Below are 18,007 nucleotides of genomic sequence, written 5' to 3'. Positions count from 1 at the left end.
TAAAATGAGGAAAGTCCTGCACTAAAGCACTGTGCCAGTTCTTGGAAGGAGCTGGGAAGGCTGAGAGTGCAGAACAGGGGGGACAGAATGATAATGAGGCCTGGCTGGAGTGATGCCAAGCTACGTGAAACACTGGTGTCCTGGGTAATGCTAGAATATTGATGTAACACTGGTACTAGCTTGAGTTGTGCATCTTTCAAATAAAGTTAAAGTTGCATGTTGCCTGATGCTATTTTGCTGTGCTATCTTAAATTCTTACTTTAATGATGGGATTAGTTTTGAGAAATTATGTTGACTTTCTCTCTTGCTTGAATTACAATTTTCCTCTGAAGTTCTAGCTTAATAGTTTCCTTTGTTTTAAGACTAATATACTTTGTGGTCATTCAGAGCAACAAATGAGAGTGAAGTGGAATGTTTAGTTGCCAAATCAGCTTTCTTCAGGCAAAAGTAAAATGTAATATAAGCCCAGGAAATCCAAGAAATTAATATGCAAGGTCTTACTCAAAATATTAATGTTAAGTTTGTCTTAATGGTTTGCCTATATTGATGTGGCTTGCCAACTTCTTGTTCTAAACCATGCAACATCTGAGAAGAATATCCCAATCCTGAACTCTTTTCCTTCTCATGTAAGAGGTGATCACTAATTTTGGGTGAAATAGCTTGGCAAGGTACCTTCATTTCAGGTTTTAGGGATCAGTTATCAAATAGTTGAAGTCTAAGTTATTCCTCCCACCCCAGCAGCTTTGGAAGCAATAGTGGTGTGATACTAGCACTTCTAGCACTTTTGCAGGTTCTGTTCAGTTTGTTACCACTTAAAGCACATCTTACCACTTACAGTATCGCTTGCACTTTCTCACCATTTAAAGGTGCTTGATGTGGATCAGTGTCACTCTCAGCTAGCAAACAGAGAAAATCTGTTATTTATAGAGCAATCTCTGTGTACTGGAGCAAATTCTTAAATTTAGGTTTTAACCAAAGATTGCATAGCATGTTACCAGGGCTGTTAAAGAGCTACTGCTGAAAATCTGGAAAGCGGCAGGTAATTTTAAATGTTAGGGTACAGGAAAGACACATTACATATAAAAAAAAATATTTCTATAGCCTTGTAAACTCTAACCAAGTGGCTAGTGAACAAATGAACCTTTGTACTTGTTACCTGGATATATAAACACTTGGCCCAGTTCTAAAATTATTTTTTTAATGTGATGGCAAACAAATTTTGCAATGCAAAATAGTGAAGTGAGCGGTCTCCTTTTGTAGAAAGAACGTGTAAACAAATAAGGGGTGGGGAAAGGCTTAGAAACTAGAAAACGTGGAAAAGTACAGTAAGCTAAAATAAGATGAACAGCAATAACAAAGTCCCTAATGAAATTTGAAAACTGAATCGCTTTAGTAAATTAAAAAATGCAAATAGATTTTGATGACTTTGACAAAGCAATCCAAGTAGAAACTTTCTCTTACTGACTGATGATTAACAGCCCTATTTATGCAATGACTAGGAAGTCATATGTTATGCACTTGATATATAAGCCTGAGTGACTACTGTGACTTCAACAACTTAAAAATGGAGGCTGTTGAAAAACAGGGCCATCTGACATTGTGTGTACATCTTGCATTTGTGTGTACAGCATTGAGCCTTTCTAGTGAAAAACACTTGATTTTGCTAGTCTTTGCCAACTGAACTAAAAAGCAGCCAAAAACCCCAAACCACAAAACACCACCCTCCCCACAATCCTTCAACAATATCTGACCGCATCTTGAATGTCTCTTGATATGTGTTAAGAGAATTAAGAACAAGTTATAACTTTTCTATCTGTTACACTTCAATGGCATTCTTATCACATGCACCAAAGACTGGCTGCCTCAGTGGAAAATGTTAAAGCCACTTACTCTTTCTTACCCAGGCTTCACAACCACTGTTGAACTTCCCACTTCCTGCAAAGCAAGGAAGATGGTTGAGCCTCTGTGATTGTGCCTAAGAGATCTTTTCTTTATACACAGCTACTTATGTTTCTCATTTTGCCTCAACTAATACCCTGACAGCAAGCTACTCTGTCAAACACGAATATGGAGGTAACTAATGCAGTGGATGTCCAAAGACACAGACTTCCAAGACAAACTGGTTTTATCCATCATCCCCAAAGTGGTAAATATAACAGGACAGCTGTACCCTCTGAGGATATCAATCTGACAGCTATCAAGACAAAATAAAACAGACCTATTTTGAACAATAAAACCAAATCAATGCAATCCTTGATTTTTGTGTGTAATCAAAGCTTAGGGGAGAGAGAATGCAAAATGTTGCTTCTAGCAATTTTCATCATAGTTGTAATCCTGTCTTTCTGGTAATCTGCTGCATTGCCTTGAGCAGAACTTGACTATCAGTTTTACTTTTTCCTGCTTTCTGCTAATTCCAGGGATACATTAAATTTATTCAATGTTTATACAATGCTTTGGAATATGCTAGTATACTCAAACATTAAAAAATCAAACTACCTTTCTTCTTCCCCCAACTTCATGTAATTGTAAAGCTTGTTTACAAATTCTGAATTCATAACAAAAGAAAATGGGATTTTCTTGTGGTCAGTGGCTTTTGAGCTTTTTGTTTGTGTTCATTTTGTAATAAACTGTTGTAACTGATTTGCTAAGTTAAGCAAGGCGGGTATGATAGGTTTGAATGTTCTGTAAATGTTAAACCACACTATCCTGCTGTCTAAAATATTGTAAAAATAGAATATGGTACCCTGTGTGGGTTTTGAAATGATTTGCAGTTACTATAACCTATATTACAATGAATGTTTGAATATATATGGATAAAATATAAAGTATGCCATTCGGTTGGAAAAATGTAACTACTTCTCGGAAACCCCATCACCTAGAGCTGATAGGCAAATCGCTTCTCGGAAAACCCATCACCTAGAGATAACATGTAACTGCTGCTGGAAGAAAAGCCCGCCAAAAGATGGGATCATGAGACTTTCAAAGGATCCAATGGAGAAAGAGCAGGACAATCATCTGACAAGAAGAGGATTGGTTAAGATGGTGGTACAGGAGTATAAAAGATGCTGCTTTTTAGAACTTTGTGTGTGTCTTGGTGGAGTGGAGGCTCCCGGCACGCCCAGCGCTGCTTTGTCTATTGTTTCTCACCCTAAATCAATTGAACCCAATTAAAAAGATATTTATATTTAAAACTGGCTTGTTTGATTATAACAATTTAAATCTTCTGTTTTAAACATGAGGGCTTAGAAAGGCCATGGATTTTTAATGAAAACTCTGTGATCTTGAGGCTGTAACTACTTCATCAGTTTCTCATGGAAATTTTTAGAAAGCAGACATCTAACTTTGTCTGGAAAAACCTGGGAAGTTTGGAATTCAAACATTGGTAACAGTATCTAAAATTCTAGCTTCCCACCTGGGATACACTGCTGCCTGGGTTAAAATTCTGTGTGCCAGGGACTTTCTTTGCCATCGAAATGAGTACTTACTTCACTTCTGGGAAATAGCCGTAGGACTGTAAAGATGAACGGAACTGTTTCATTCAGACTTTGGTTCCGGCTTCACGATACAACTAACAAAGTACCCGCTAGAGGGAGGAGTACCTCAACAAACGCTCAGGTGTGGTGTCCTGGCCATGACTGGCAAAGCTTGGTCATGGCAGCGAAAGCGAAGGGGAAAGAAAAACATTCCCTAGCACGATGGCATCAAGGAAAGTTATTTACCGGACCTTAATCGAATATATTTTAATGACAAATATGCAGCACTGTCTTTCTACTTCAATCTTCCCATTCTCTAGGAGAAAGGAGTGATGCAGAAGTACACAGAATGCTTTGTAAATGTTGGAGGAACTAAGTTAAGTCTGAAGTGCCTCATGTCCTGCAGAAATCTCTTTCTTATACTGAAACAAAACATCAGTTCCCGGGGAACTGAATTAAAAGGATTAACACCTAGTTTGTTCTGATGCCATTTATTCCAAGACGTATCCTGGATTCGAGTCATGTTCAATAATCCATAAACCTCAGTACCTGGAAAAGAAATATGGTTGTGTAGTCTCTTATACTGGTAGACGTCTTTAGCAGTCAGTAGCATTAGAGATTTGTGAACCTCGGGTAATACAAAAGTATCAATAATAGTTATGTATTTCACATTTCCTAAAGGTTTTGGGTTTGTTTTTTTTTTTTTTTCAATTTGCATTTGAGCAGCTAGAACTGACTGGAGGGTGCTTTTAATTCTACAATCACTGTGATGCTGTGTTTTTCATATGTAGTTAGGAGGTGAAAGATGGGAGATTTAATGAATACAACTACACAAATACTTGGGTTTTTTTTTTTTATTCTCCCAGTTCAGACACATTGCAATTTTCTTCCCCCAAACTTTGAATACTTTTTGTTTTATAGCTTTGCTATACAGGTGGGCTGGTGGAACAATGACATGAATGATCCTCATGAACCTGACAAGAACTGTGACTTGTCTGGTTTGAATTGACATGACATATACTTTTATGATCTATATTAAAAATGCAGTAGGGGGCAGTAGTATTTAAGATACAGAGGGGGTTTTGGTAATGTTGAATGGCATCTGTGTTAATTTCACCTGAGAAATCCAGGATTACAGGGAAACGAAGGCCTAAATTTCATATCCATGAAACATTTCCTGTCCTGAAGCAATTGTCCATATGCAGATTCTGCTTTTGAGACAACTTTAAATAGTAACTATAGAAACAGTAGTAGTAAGATTCTTTTCTATAGAAATAGTAATGTTCTTCTCTAACAACTACATGTGTAAATCTACTTGGTGTACAGTACTATGATGTACAAAGCAGATCATGTATTTTTAAAAAAGTGCTGCAAATGCTGCTGGATCTATTTTCTTACTGTACTGCTGAACAAATCTTGTACCTTGAAGCTTTCACTTTGCTTGTAACTACTGACTCACACCTAGTAACCTTTCTGGGAGGTCAGAATTATTGACCAAGCTGCAATTGCATGTATAATTAAAAATGTCACCTTATGTGACTAAAGTGTAAGTATCCACAGAGTCATCAGGCCAGACAGTAAATTCAGCTGCATGAAACTACTGTGCCTACAGGCTAAGCATTCTGACCACTATTATTTTTTTAAAAATTGTGTTGTGTCTCAGGTAGTCAAAGAAGGATTCTAGTACAGGTCTAAGCAATATGATGAAGATGAGCAAGGTATACTGCTGTTATCTTAACTGTCCTAGCAGATTTTTTGTACTGGTATCAAAAAAAAAAAAAAAAAAAAAGGCAAGATAGAATACAGGAAATCTCACTAAATACTTAAATTGTCATGACCAGAGCAAATTAAAGATGACAGTGGAATCTGAAAACAGAGCTGGGAGACAAGGCTGGCAAGGGGCAGTAATAAGCGGTTCCTGCCTACCCATATGGCAAGGGCATACTTCATGGACCAAACCAAAACATGTACCTGTAAGTCCTAAAACATGGATTGGTCACACCCACTTTACAGAGTGCAGGTGTTTAGAAGGATCTTTGGAAGGTGAAATTGTGTAGTGAAGTGTTAAGAGGTTTTAGTGAGGGTAAATGATAAAGCAAAGAATGTAATGATCTCTGGTATGTGTGTGAAATCATCATTTCTGTTGTACCTCTGTGCTTCAGTCTTGAGCTTTTGCAATATTTCTAGATGATGGCAAGTACTGTTGTCCCTGTTTGACACAAAGACGCAGGTAACTTGTTCAAATGCCTTTAGGCAGAATCTAATCACGTACCTTTAACTCCAAAGTTAGTGCTCTTTAAACCATCTTCAGTTCACAGAACAAAATATTTGCTAGAGAGTGATGGCAAAGCTGGAATGCTACCCTTTGATAGAGGAAAGAATACTTGAAAAAACCGTAGTGTGTGAATAAGGCATTTTCTGCCTCACATTTTTTATTAGTATTTTCATCTCGTTGAATTTACTCTAGGTTCCAAAGCAGTTAATCCCATGTGAAGATAATGCATTCTTAATTTTTCATCTACTGGTAAGTTTTGTACTGCAATAGTTACTTATGTCACTGCACATTTTTTATGTTTCCATCACGTCTGTTTGTACTTTTATGCCAGACTATGATACAATGAAGAAAAATATTATATAATAGAGAACATAAAAGATAAAACAAACAAAAAACATTCCATTAAAAATGCCTCAGTCTAGTCTGGCTCCTAATCCGGTAACTGAAACACTCTCCTTCCTGCCTTTGATTCGAGCTGTTCTGACCTGGTTCTTGTCACTGAGCCCAAGTTTTTTTTTTTTCCCCTGCTTAAATGGTTAGCAAAATTTCAGCACCTTAAACTCAAATAAACCTTCCAAAGCCAAACACTGTATGAAAATCTTCCACACAGACAGAAGCAAATCGACAACAATCAAATGTTATGTATAGTTTCTTTTTGGAGATAAACCAAATGCTTCAATAATAGCAAATGAAGTTTAAGAAACCCATGTTTTCTTAGCAGGGATGACTATGCAAAGATAGAATTTAGCTCAGAGCTTAAAGGTATCAGGAAATCAGAAAAGAAATAACTGAAATGTCAGAAAGGCAGGAGGAGGAAGTGGGAGGCTGGGCTGGTAGAATGATATCTGTTCAGGCTATGATGTATTTGTATTTGCTTTTAAAGAATTTGTATCTGCTTCTAAACTTTTTACTTCATCAAAGAAGGAGGAAAATCTGACTCTGGGGGAGAGAGGTAAAACCAGGTTGCTAGCTGGACTGCAGTTACTGGTATTTGACTATCCTACATCAAAACCTGCTCAGCAAGTGTTAATTTAAAGCTGCCTGGACTCTCAACTAGAGAGCTCTGGCCAGCAGAGACTGCTGTCAGATTGAACAGTAAAGATTTCAGCTGTATGGAAATCCTGAAGTTATCAAATATTTGCACAAGATACTTGTACAGATCACGTGTCTGAAGAGCATGTTTCCTGTGACAAGCAGCAAAGAATCCAGATTTACATGTGGAAAAAGAGAAACATAATGAGACATAATGTTTGCTGTCTCTACCTATCTGAAAGTAATTTTAATAGAAGGCCCTGAACTGTGTGTGACTTCCACGTTTCAGAGACCTCTAGTATTCACAGTGGCTAACTTGCCTAGCTCTACTCTAGGCTTCAGCTCTGAAGGTGTCTCAAATTCCTAGCTAAGGAATTGAGACTCACCTAAGGTCCACATGCCTCAGTGTATTTTGCCAATTTTTTCATGTCTTCCATTTGAAGAGCACAGACTACAGCGTATTTAATTTCCCAGGTCAGACTCTGTGCGATAATTTCAAGGTCATCATGTTATTCCTCATTCAGCTGTTTTTGTTATTAACTTTCTGCAGATGATCACTGATTTATTACCACTGAGTGTATCTGAGACAAGGACATAAACATACATGACAGTAGTGTACATCTCAAAAAAATAAAAAGGAATATCTCCTAATTTAATAACAAGTTGTCTCTGTTGCAGTTTGAGTAGAATGAAAGATAAGTTCTATCACCTGTACTCCATACATTTATTATCAATGTAGAAGGCTTCAATTTGTAAAGTAAAATGTATATCTTTTGGGATTAAATCCCATAGAGTTTAGGTGAGGAAACAGTTTGATCCATATCAAAAATTAGAGAGAGTTTTACCTATCTATTTCTAAAAAAAAAAAAAAAAAAATCCCAAATTTTGTTAATCCATAAAAAGATTAAATTTTTTCAAGGTCATAACGACACCTGTCAGATGCATGTCCAAGTATGACAAAGTAGTAGCAATAAGTTCGTTTTTTTCAAAAGCACAAAACAGTGAGGCACCCAAGAAGACGTACCACTGCTATGATTCTCCACCCCCAGTCCTTGTCAGGTAGATTACAAATGTATTTAGTTTTTCAGCTAGATACAGTTTTTGGAATACTTCTTATGGTTTAACATAACTATATTCCTGTAGAATGAAGCATCTAGAATTTGGGATCAAAATCTTGATCTACTTGAAAAAGTAATCTTAGACTTATGTGGGGCTGTTCTTGGGAATAAATATTTAGCATCAGGTCCTTAAGAAACAAGATACATAAATGGAATAGAATAAGGTACGTGCGCTTATTCCTTTTAGAAAGGTTTTTGTAAATGCTAAGTGTATGTTCAGTCAGTACTTTTTCCTAAATGTTTCAGATCAATAGAGGAAACAATTTGTTACCATTTGTTGTTTGTATCTATTTCCTGTACTCCAATTAGTAAATTAAGAAATTAAACTGATTTGTCTGGTTTCACTAATCAGTGGAAGGTACGGGCTGGCTCAGACTGACTTCTCAGAAATGTACAAACACATGATTCATAAAAATATTTTTTTTGCAGAGAAGTGGCAGGTTGAAAACAGGAAATGCCACATTTTATCTGCTGAAATTAGTCAAGTTGTGATAAATAATAAGAGCTGTAGGGTTTAGACCTGACCTTACATTCCATCTGTTTTTCTGTAACAGCTCTGAACTCCAGTTGTGAGCCGGGAACCTATGACACCAAAACAGACTGGAAAGCTCTGGCAGATAGGAGTAGTCAGCTTCCTGTAAGACAAAAAACTAACTGAAGCAGCCTAAAGCATGCATGTTATTGAAAGCTGATGAGACGTCACTAAGTTCTACTGATAAGCTGTCAATTACTTGTTTGGTGTTGACTTATGTAATCTTTACTATATTACTGTTATGAAGTGGTTGCAGAGAAATCACAGTTTTCTCCTAAGCAGTGTGTGTGTCATCAATGCAAGCACTGAATTAACACTGGAGCACATTTAACTTCACTGGACAGCATCCTTTGCAAGGTACTTGTTTCAGGATGCAGCATCTAGTTTTCCAGTCCTTGGCACAGTACCACCTTTCTCCATGTTACTGACTGCTCATAGTTAGTGCACAAACTTGTCACAGTAACAAAGTTAAAAATGATGAAAAGTCAAGTAATTCAAAATGGATGTAACAGGTAATTTTCAACCCACTGCATTTGTAGTTTGGGATATAGCTATAATACTCATTAACTTTTCTAAATAAGGGACCCTATTTCAAAAGGTGTGTGGGAAGCTATGCACAAATGCAGTCAGGAGGAATTTGTATGCTAACCTCCCACATTGCATTAAAATGTCCTGCACCACAGGAGGTGGTATGTAGGAGTGGGTGGGCAAACTTCAGAATAGAGGAAGGTACTGAATCACTTGAAAAATTCTCCTTGCTCTTTATTTATGTATTAAATGACTTGTTCCAGTTTTTACCTCCTAAGCACTCTTTACTTCACAGGGTTATTTCAAGGCTGAATAGAAGTGCTACATTCTTGATGCAAACCTGTCTTTACTCCCACTTCCTCTTCTCTTTAAATTTTACTGAAGGATGATGAACCCGCTCCCAAAGCAAGTTCCAAACCTAGCTTGTAGTTGTCAGTTACTATCCAGGATTCACAAAGATGTACAATTCTGCTACAGTTGAATTTAAAGACAGACATTAATATTTTATGGTAGACCAGCAAGTACTGTTATGCTACAGATCACATAAAACAGGAGAGATAATCAAGAGCACAAAGAGCTTGTATATTTGAAAGACAAGCAAAAATAAGAAGGTAATGGCCAGTGCAGAAAATGTAATTAAAGGTGGAAAAATGGACATGGCTATTTTGAGTTAAAACCAGCTGTAACAAACGTAGCTGGAAAATCCCTAGTTCTGATGAAGAGGGTTTAAATAAAGAGCTCTATAGCAAGGGTGAGTCTTGAGGTGGTAACAATGACTTAGAATTCATCAGGGAGTTTTTCCTATGTATAATGGCAGGAATGCAGCGCAGAGCTTTAAACCCCGTACTTTTCTCCTAGAAAAGGAGTAACAAATTATCATCTTCACTAATGTGTGAAAAAGATTGCTTCATACAAGCAGCATTATTACAGCCACTTTTGCCTACTTGTTCCAAGTAATTGCTATTCATATTAATTTATAAGGTAATTTATATATCATATATAGAGCATATATTGTAATATAAGCTTTCAGTGGATGAGGCAAGAAATGCAATGTTTCTTAGTTCATACAGGTGTTAGAACTGCCTAAGAGTTAGCAAGTGTTTATTGGTTAAAAAGCTATCCTCAAAAAGGTAGTGTTTGAATCCTAACACTGCACAACTATAAAAGGGGAAGATAGCTGTATGTCTACATGGTTCTAGAGCAACAAAAGCATCAAGGCTAGCTCTTTAGATAGACTGTATTTATACCCTGACCAATGACTGCATCTTTAAGCACTGACAATTGATGCCAAATTTGCTTTTCTCCTTTTACACAAAACTCAAACCTGAGATTACTACATTTAAAAGTCTCATTGGCTTTACTGTCAGTTTTGCTCACTGAGTTGGACTCCAAGTATAGAAAGAAGCATGTCATATGATTTGTTACTGAATTCTTTGTTTCTGGTAATCTGCAAAACTTCTGCCTGATAATTAGCTTGTGGCTTTAAATGGTAGTTCTAGAATGGCAGGGTTTCATTATAGATGTTTCCCAAACTAGTAATTACCCTCTTAATGAGCCCTTGATGATATTGTTTATACTTACAATTCTGTTTACAGGGGAGACTCAATTAGTTCAAATACAGTTGGGTGCATGTGTTCTGGCTGAAGCAATCAATTGATCTGAATGTCCAGTCAGACACAACTGCCTTTTGACAAAGATCACTGACGGCTGAGAACTGGCATCTTGAAATCTGCAAAGCTAATAAGAATACTGCTACTTTTCATATTCCACTATAAAAGTGGTGATTCTCTGCTAGAGGATTTTTTTTTTTTTTTAACTTTAAAACTAAGCTGTCCCTGTGTTGCTGCTGAGCTCAAGAGTATCTTTGGTTAGCTGGGATTTTAGGGGGAAGGTGGTATCTTTACTAGGAAAGCCACTCACTGAGATATTTAGCCCAAGGAGAAGACAAGATGAAAGTTATTCTAATCCTATTCTTTCACTGAGAATTTTTAGAGCCCATGAGGTAATGGAAACCTTCTTACCCTATACCTGATGGCTAGCTCAGAAATAATGGGGCACAACACAGCACCAACTGAACACAAAACTACAAAATAGAAAAGAATGACTGAGAAATTCCTGATGTTTTATTTCTATGTTGCTAATAATATGCAATGTCTTTGCCTCTTGACAAACAAAATCCAGAGAGGTTAAGAAGAGAGAAATATTTATCTACTTGACAAGGTGATCTGATGATAATGTGATTCTTGAAGTATTTACCTATGAAGTGACTAAAGCTAAATATTCTTTATTGTTTAAATTCTTTCTTCAAAATATTTTTACGTGGGCTTTCTGCTCCACGTTTATTACGGTGCTGCTTTTTCTACCTACAGTACAGTTCTAACCTAGAAACGTGTCCATAAAGACTAGAGTAGCTCCATGGAAACTAAGGTATTCCTTTTCAGACTGACTAAATTTTCCTCATGTAACTGCCAGCTAGAAGATGACCTGGTATAGCTAATAGATTAAGACAGACTGAATGTACAGACAAGAATGTATTTACAAAGACTGATGTTTGCTACTTTGCTTTACAAATTACTTTCCATATTTAAGTGCTGCTATTATCTTCTGCACTTGGAAACTAAACCAGGAAAGCTATATGTTGGTTTGTTTGTGTTGGTTTTTTTTTTTCTGTTACAGTGAACATGCTCATGTGGCACACAAGCTTATGGATTTTGCTGCAGAATAGAAAGCAAAGTTGTAGAATTCGTAGTAATGTTCTATTTTACTCCAGAAGTTAACATAGAATTCCTAAGGCTGGCTGATGATCAAATTTCCCCTTTCATTTTAAGATGAAAAATAATTTGTTCTGAAAAAAGGTAAAAACTACTACACCTGCTGCCCCCAGCAAGTCCCCAACAGATAAAAATGACTAGTAAGGCATCTGAGACTGACCTGAGCAAAACCACCTGGATGTCTCTCTGAACTCAAACCAAAATTCAGAACATCACATAAAATACAGTTCAATCAGATACAGGGTAGGGTAAAATTTGTATTCCTAAGTAACAGCATTACTATAAAAATACTAGGTAAATTAGTTAATTATTTTTTAATTAGTTAAAGTAGGTTCCCACAGTTTTGCATCTGGGAGATGTCAGTTCTTCATAACATGCAGTTAACTGTCTATTAAGTAAATACTTTCTGGCATGCCTGCTTAAAATACTGCAAAATTGTGAGACAAAAATATTTATGAAAATTTTAAATAGGAAGGAGGGAAGTTTTCTTTCATTTACAAATCAGTAGTAGTTTACACACTGAAAGCAGAAAATGTAAATTAAAAAACATCAATTATTTTTTAGTATGAAAGTAAATTTCTAACTGTCACTGAGAGACATTATAACATTTTTAGTCATTATTAGTGCACTGTAGTAAAGCTCTTTTGAGATATAAGAATATATTATTTTATTATACATTAATAATTATATTATTACATAATATATTTTTATAAATATTACTTTATTATTATATAATAATTATATTAGTATAGCATATTATATTATTATATAATATAAGAATATTATTATATTATTGAGATATAAGAATATATTATTTTTGCAGTTTTAAAACATTAAAACATATTAGAAGTATGCTCTAAAGGAAATTAGGAAATCATTATTTTCTATATAACTGTGCAGTATAGTTAATCTGGGGGGGAGCGTAATGCTGTTTATATTAGCTATAAGCTCACATCAAATATTCTTTTATTTTTTGTTAGATAATGAAATTACTGTATACCATATGCTTTACACTACAGCAATGTAAAAACTGTGGAAATTTCCATTAAGATCCATATTTAAGCACAGTCTTTTTTCATTAATGTCTTCTTTAGACAAAAAACCACCCTGTTTACAAATGTCAGTTGTCCTAAAGTAGCTCTGACACAAGCTCATGGTATCTAATATCGTTATAGCCTTTGCACCCGATGGTTTACAAAGCAATCCCTGAAAAAAACATGTGGAAAACTGACCTTTAACCCAGCTGTCAAAGATTTATGACAGGAAGTGAGGTTAATACAAATACCGCTCTTGTGAGAACTGAAAATATGCCTAGACCCTCTTGGGCCTTTTGGGGCACATCCTCTTACTGGGGCATGCATAGTAGTTGTAGAAGCAGACATCTTATTTGGGGGTGCTCATTGTACAGTGGTCCTGTGTGGGAAGCAGGTGTGTGGTGGGATTCTTGCATATACAATGAAAGAATTCTATATCATTTGGGAAATGAGTAGTCACAAAATTAAAAAAGAATATAGCAAGTAAAGGGAAAAAATAACAAGCATTTAATCTCATTATCAGAGCAAACAATGAAGCATGTATTTCTGAGACTGCAACGAGTCAAGCTTCTTTGCACAGAATTAAGCAAATCTATCTTGCAGAAATGCCTAGAAAGCAAAATTGTCCACTGAAATCCAATTTATTGGCAGGAGACTACTGAAAGTAAAAAGGATTGTGATATTCAGACACCAAAAGCCATCCATTTTTTCCCTTAACATAGACCTTCAAGGACAGTGTTTAAGAATGGAAACAGGCAAATGCTCAAAAAGCAATTACATCAATTTTCAGGGAAGAGATATTGTTTAGGACTAGTGTCCAAAACTTTCTGCCTTCCTAGACATGTCCAGCAACACTGGCAGGGTGAAAAAACCCTAATGTATATGCCTTGTTTACATGAGGGTCATCTTCATTTCTTCTCTACAAACATTCAAGGCATATTTTGTTATTTAGCAGAGACTTGCCTTTCATCCTTTGCACGTCTTCATAGATAAATAAGCTAACTTGAAACAGGCAGTTAATTGCATATAGACTTGCATACAGACAGTTAATACAGCTTACATACATGATTTTTATTTTACTTTAACACAGAACATTACTGGAAAACTAACTTTGCTGCCTTTTAACATTAGTTATACAAAGAATCGTATTAAAACTGTTCATGAAATAATATATAACCTTCTAGTGTTTAACAGGAGCATCAATAAACCCACAACCTGTAAAACTCTGTGCTGTTCTTTTTTTATTCAGGAGTTTTATTTATAAACATGCTGTAGGCAAGCTCGAAGCTTGCCAAAGTGAACTTGTAACCAATGAAAATATTCAAGAAAAAAAAATGGTTCATTTCTATAAAATTTTAAGGGAAAAGTATATCAGACACATGCTTTAAAAAATGAAAATGTGTATCACAGACTTCATATTTGTCACATAGCTGAAGCAGCATGTTAACATTCAATAGTCTCCATTGCCATAGCAACACATGCTTGTCAGATCAGGGCTGATTTGATGCAGGCACCTCCCTGCAGAAACAATCTGCTAACCCTTAAATACACATCTCTAGAATTCAGGAGGATTTTAATATAATTTCTTTTAGAAAGGTAATATTGATGTACAATACAAGGTATACATCTCAGGATAATGTATCTCATCTGAATCTGTGTAACTTGCTCTTTACTAAACCAAAGTTCTGAGGTGCTTAATGCAGCTAGATACAGAAGCAGATGATGCAGGCTAGAAGTTTTTCATGTAGGAAATTGTAAATGAAAATAATCAGATTTGGATGTCTATTTAGCATTTATATAATAGTACACAAACACTGGATATCATCCTGTTCCATCTGGAGTCAACAGAGGCCCCTCTCTCCTTTTTTATCAGACAAAAAAGTTTGTTCAGTTTTGACCTACAGTCAATCATAAGACACTCAAGGAACACTATCATCATGCACAGCTGGATTAAGTGAGGGAGGGGTGCAGAGTTAAGTGATTTGTGCAAGTTTAAATAAAAAGTTGGCATAAGAAATACTATTTTGCAGCTCTGGATCAGCTATTACTATATTATCATTATTACTACATATGCTACCTTTTATATTTCCATCATTAACTGATTACAAGAAAAAAAAAGCAGTCCAAAAACCTCTCAGTTAATGCTGCACACTTTACCTGGTTCCAGGAATTCATTACATAGACTACAGAGCCTGGTTTCTACTGTGATATGCTGTGGTTTAGAACCTTGGTATACTTTTAATCAATCAAGTGTTGATACATTCAAAAATGTATGCAGATTGAAATGCTAATGTCCCTAGAAACTGAGGATTGGAAAATCCTGAAGTGTAACCACAAGTTATACTCAATACTGCATTATTCATGCTTTTTGGTTTTACTTTTTTCTACCAAAGTTGGATGGACTCCCTTAGTTCAGGGTAAATAATGAGATTTCTATGGAAATATTACCTCAGACATACAACAATATCTTAAAGAATTGCTAGAATCAACTTATATCAGGTGGTTTACAGAGTCTCTTAAGTATTGGTTGCTCAGGGCAATATTATACCAAAAAGACTCTAGTAGGATGAGAGTAATTCCCCACATCCACTGTTTTCTGTATCACACTTCAATAAAATTGTCAGCTGTATCTTTTTTCTTTTAAATAAGGCACTGGAAAATTCAAACTAATCATGCTTTTAAATCTAAATTAACTTTTTTTAAGCTTTTAAAAAAATCTAGTCTAATATTTAGAACAGTAGTTCCTCAAATATTTCCATTTGTGACCTAACAGTTGGATTTATGAATCTAAAAGTAAGTTCATTGTGTTCCTTCAGCTTGGAAATAAGCTGCTAAATGAGTTTCATACCTTAGTGGACAATTGCCTATTTTTCAGAAATGTTGATAAATTACCTTGAAAAGGTTTTGCAACACATCAATCAGTTCATCTTCCTTTATTAATATTTCTGATATGTTCCATCTCATGGTTTTTCTTTCTTTGTCAATGGCTGAAAGAAATTTATATGTACAGTCAAAAAAATCCACCATCACCACATAATTCTCTTGGATCAAGTAACATCTTTCTAGAAAAAGGAAATTCATTTAAAAGTTATCAACTCCCTACCTTAAAAAAAGCGCACTTAATTACAGAGTATTATTACATCAGCAGCTGTTATGGCTGGCACTAAAATGTAGTGTCTGGACACAGTCTAAAACTGCATTTCAGGAAACACATCAGAACAACAGAAAACCAGTAAATTGACAGGAAATACTCATCTACATTCCCCTGGAAATGAAAATACATCACATACACCTAAACTATCTGCAGCAGCTATTTATGTAATTTGGTTTTTACGTCTGTATCAAGAGAGGTTCCAATTCTTTTAAGAGTCTATTATAATGTTTAGTTACAAAGAAAGAAAAAGCCTTATACCCATCTCATACTGTAATTGCTACAAAAATACACAGAAGTTATCTTCTCTTCAGCAGATATATAAATACAATCTATCAATACTGCCTTGTACATACCAAAAGAATGTTTGCATATCATCTAAAGCTTGAAGCAAAGGACAATTGTTTCTTATTCTTGATAGTTTTCTTTATGACAGAGCAGTTTCTTAAACAATACTGATGATAGGGAAAAAGACTAAGAGTACTAGTCAGAGAGCCACTTAATCTGCTAAATATGCATTAGCATGACTGCTATCAATCATAACACTCAGCACGGATTAGATGCAGAAAGCCTTAAGCCTTAACAAATTCATAGATACTGTGATTTTTAAAATTTTATCTTATCCTTCTACAATGTAATAGTATATTTCAAAGTACTGTATGAAGTATGGAACATTAAAGCATCCAAAGCTGTTATGTAAGATCACCTAAAAGGCACATTAATGATTAGTTAATTAATCCATTACATTCACCTGTGAGAAAATAATGCACTTCTTTTGTTGCAGCTGCTGAAAAACAACTGTCTGTTACGCATGGTAAAACTGAGACTTGGTGGAGACAAGCTGTTCCTGGGCAGCTGCTGCACTTGCATGAAAACACTCAGTAGCTTTTTGAAAGAGCTGGAAAAAGATGTGGAACTACAGCTGCACTGTATTCAAGTGACTTCAAGTATGAGATGGCTGCAGCAGACTACGTTTCCTACTACTGCATACTGCCATTATATTTCCCACTAATACATGAAGGAAGAGAGCTGGTACAAAATTTATTTTTGCCCTCTAAGCTTATTGTGTATTATGTTATTACTTTCTCACTTGCCTGTCTTGCACCCTAGTATTTGGACCAGGAATTGTTAAACACCAAAACCTCTCATTAGCATTCTAGCTCCATAACGCAGTCACTGTAATTACCTTTTAAAATACTAATTTAACTCTCTCAGCTAGGTAAAATGACAGTGGTTTCTATACCTACCATAGAGGGAACCCTGATTAGATTATTTAGCAAAAAGCACAATTACAATGTTTACAAGGTGTGATCACAGAACAGTGGAGTTCTCCATTAAAGCAATCCAATATGTAGAACTGTGCAAAGCTGAAACTGGGTTATGACATTTTGACTCAAGATGTAACATACATATGGAATTAAAATGTAAATTTTGAAAGCAGACAGAATTTCAGGTTTGCAATACATAATCTTCTTCCACAGAATATTTCTTCTCTTCAAAAATATGTTTTGAAACCTTTCAAACTACACAGCTAATTATGAAATTAATCTATCGTTTTAGGTCTTCCAGCCTCAGGGTATGTGGTATTAATTTAAATGTATTTCTTCATGAAGTTGTAATACACATTTATGTCTCGATGAGAAAAGATTCCAACCAAGTGTCCTGGGTTCCAAATGATACATATGATATGCCATCCAAATGTCAGCGTAATATGTCTGTGTGTTTATTCAGTGAAAAAAGAGTATGTGCACACATAGAAATGTAAATTTAATTTGCTATACTTACATACCTAGGCTATAATGTGATAGCAATGTTGCTATGGGAACAGGTTCTCAACAAAAGTAGATCACACGTGACAGGCAGCACATTTGTGGATGTTTTTTGTACATGTCAGGGTGGACAGCAAACATGCCAAAGTATAAGGCTAACTTAAAGTTTTACACGCCCTGACCTATAATGACATTCCATTGATAAATTTGCATTACCCTTTTTATTTAAGGATTCTGCAAAGCACTACTTGCTTCCAGGTGCAGCCTTCCAGGTGTAAGAACTTTTTCCCCTCATCTTTATATTCTGTACCTTTCATTTATAAT

The sequence above is a fragment of the Athene noctua genome, chromosome 9 (assembly GCF_965140245.1).
Source record: "Athene noctua chromosome 9, bAthNoc1.hap1.1, whole genome shotgun sequence".
Classification (NCBI taxonomy): Eukaryota; Metazoa; Chordata; class Aves; order Strigiformes; family Strigidae; genus Athene; species Athene noctua.
The sequence above is the reverse complement of the archived record's forward strand: the minus strand, read 5'-3'. Positions refer to the sequence as shown.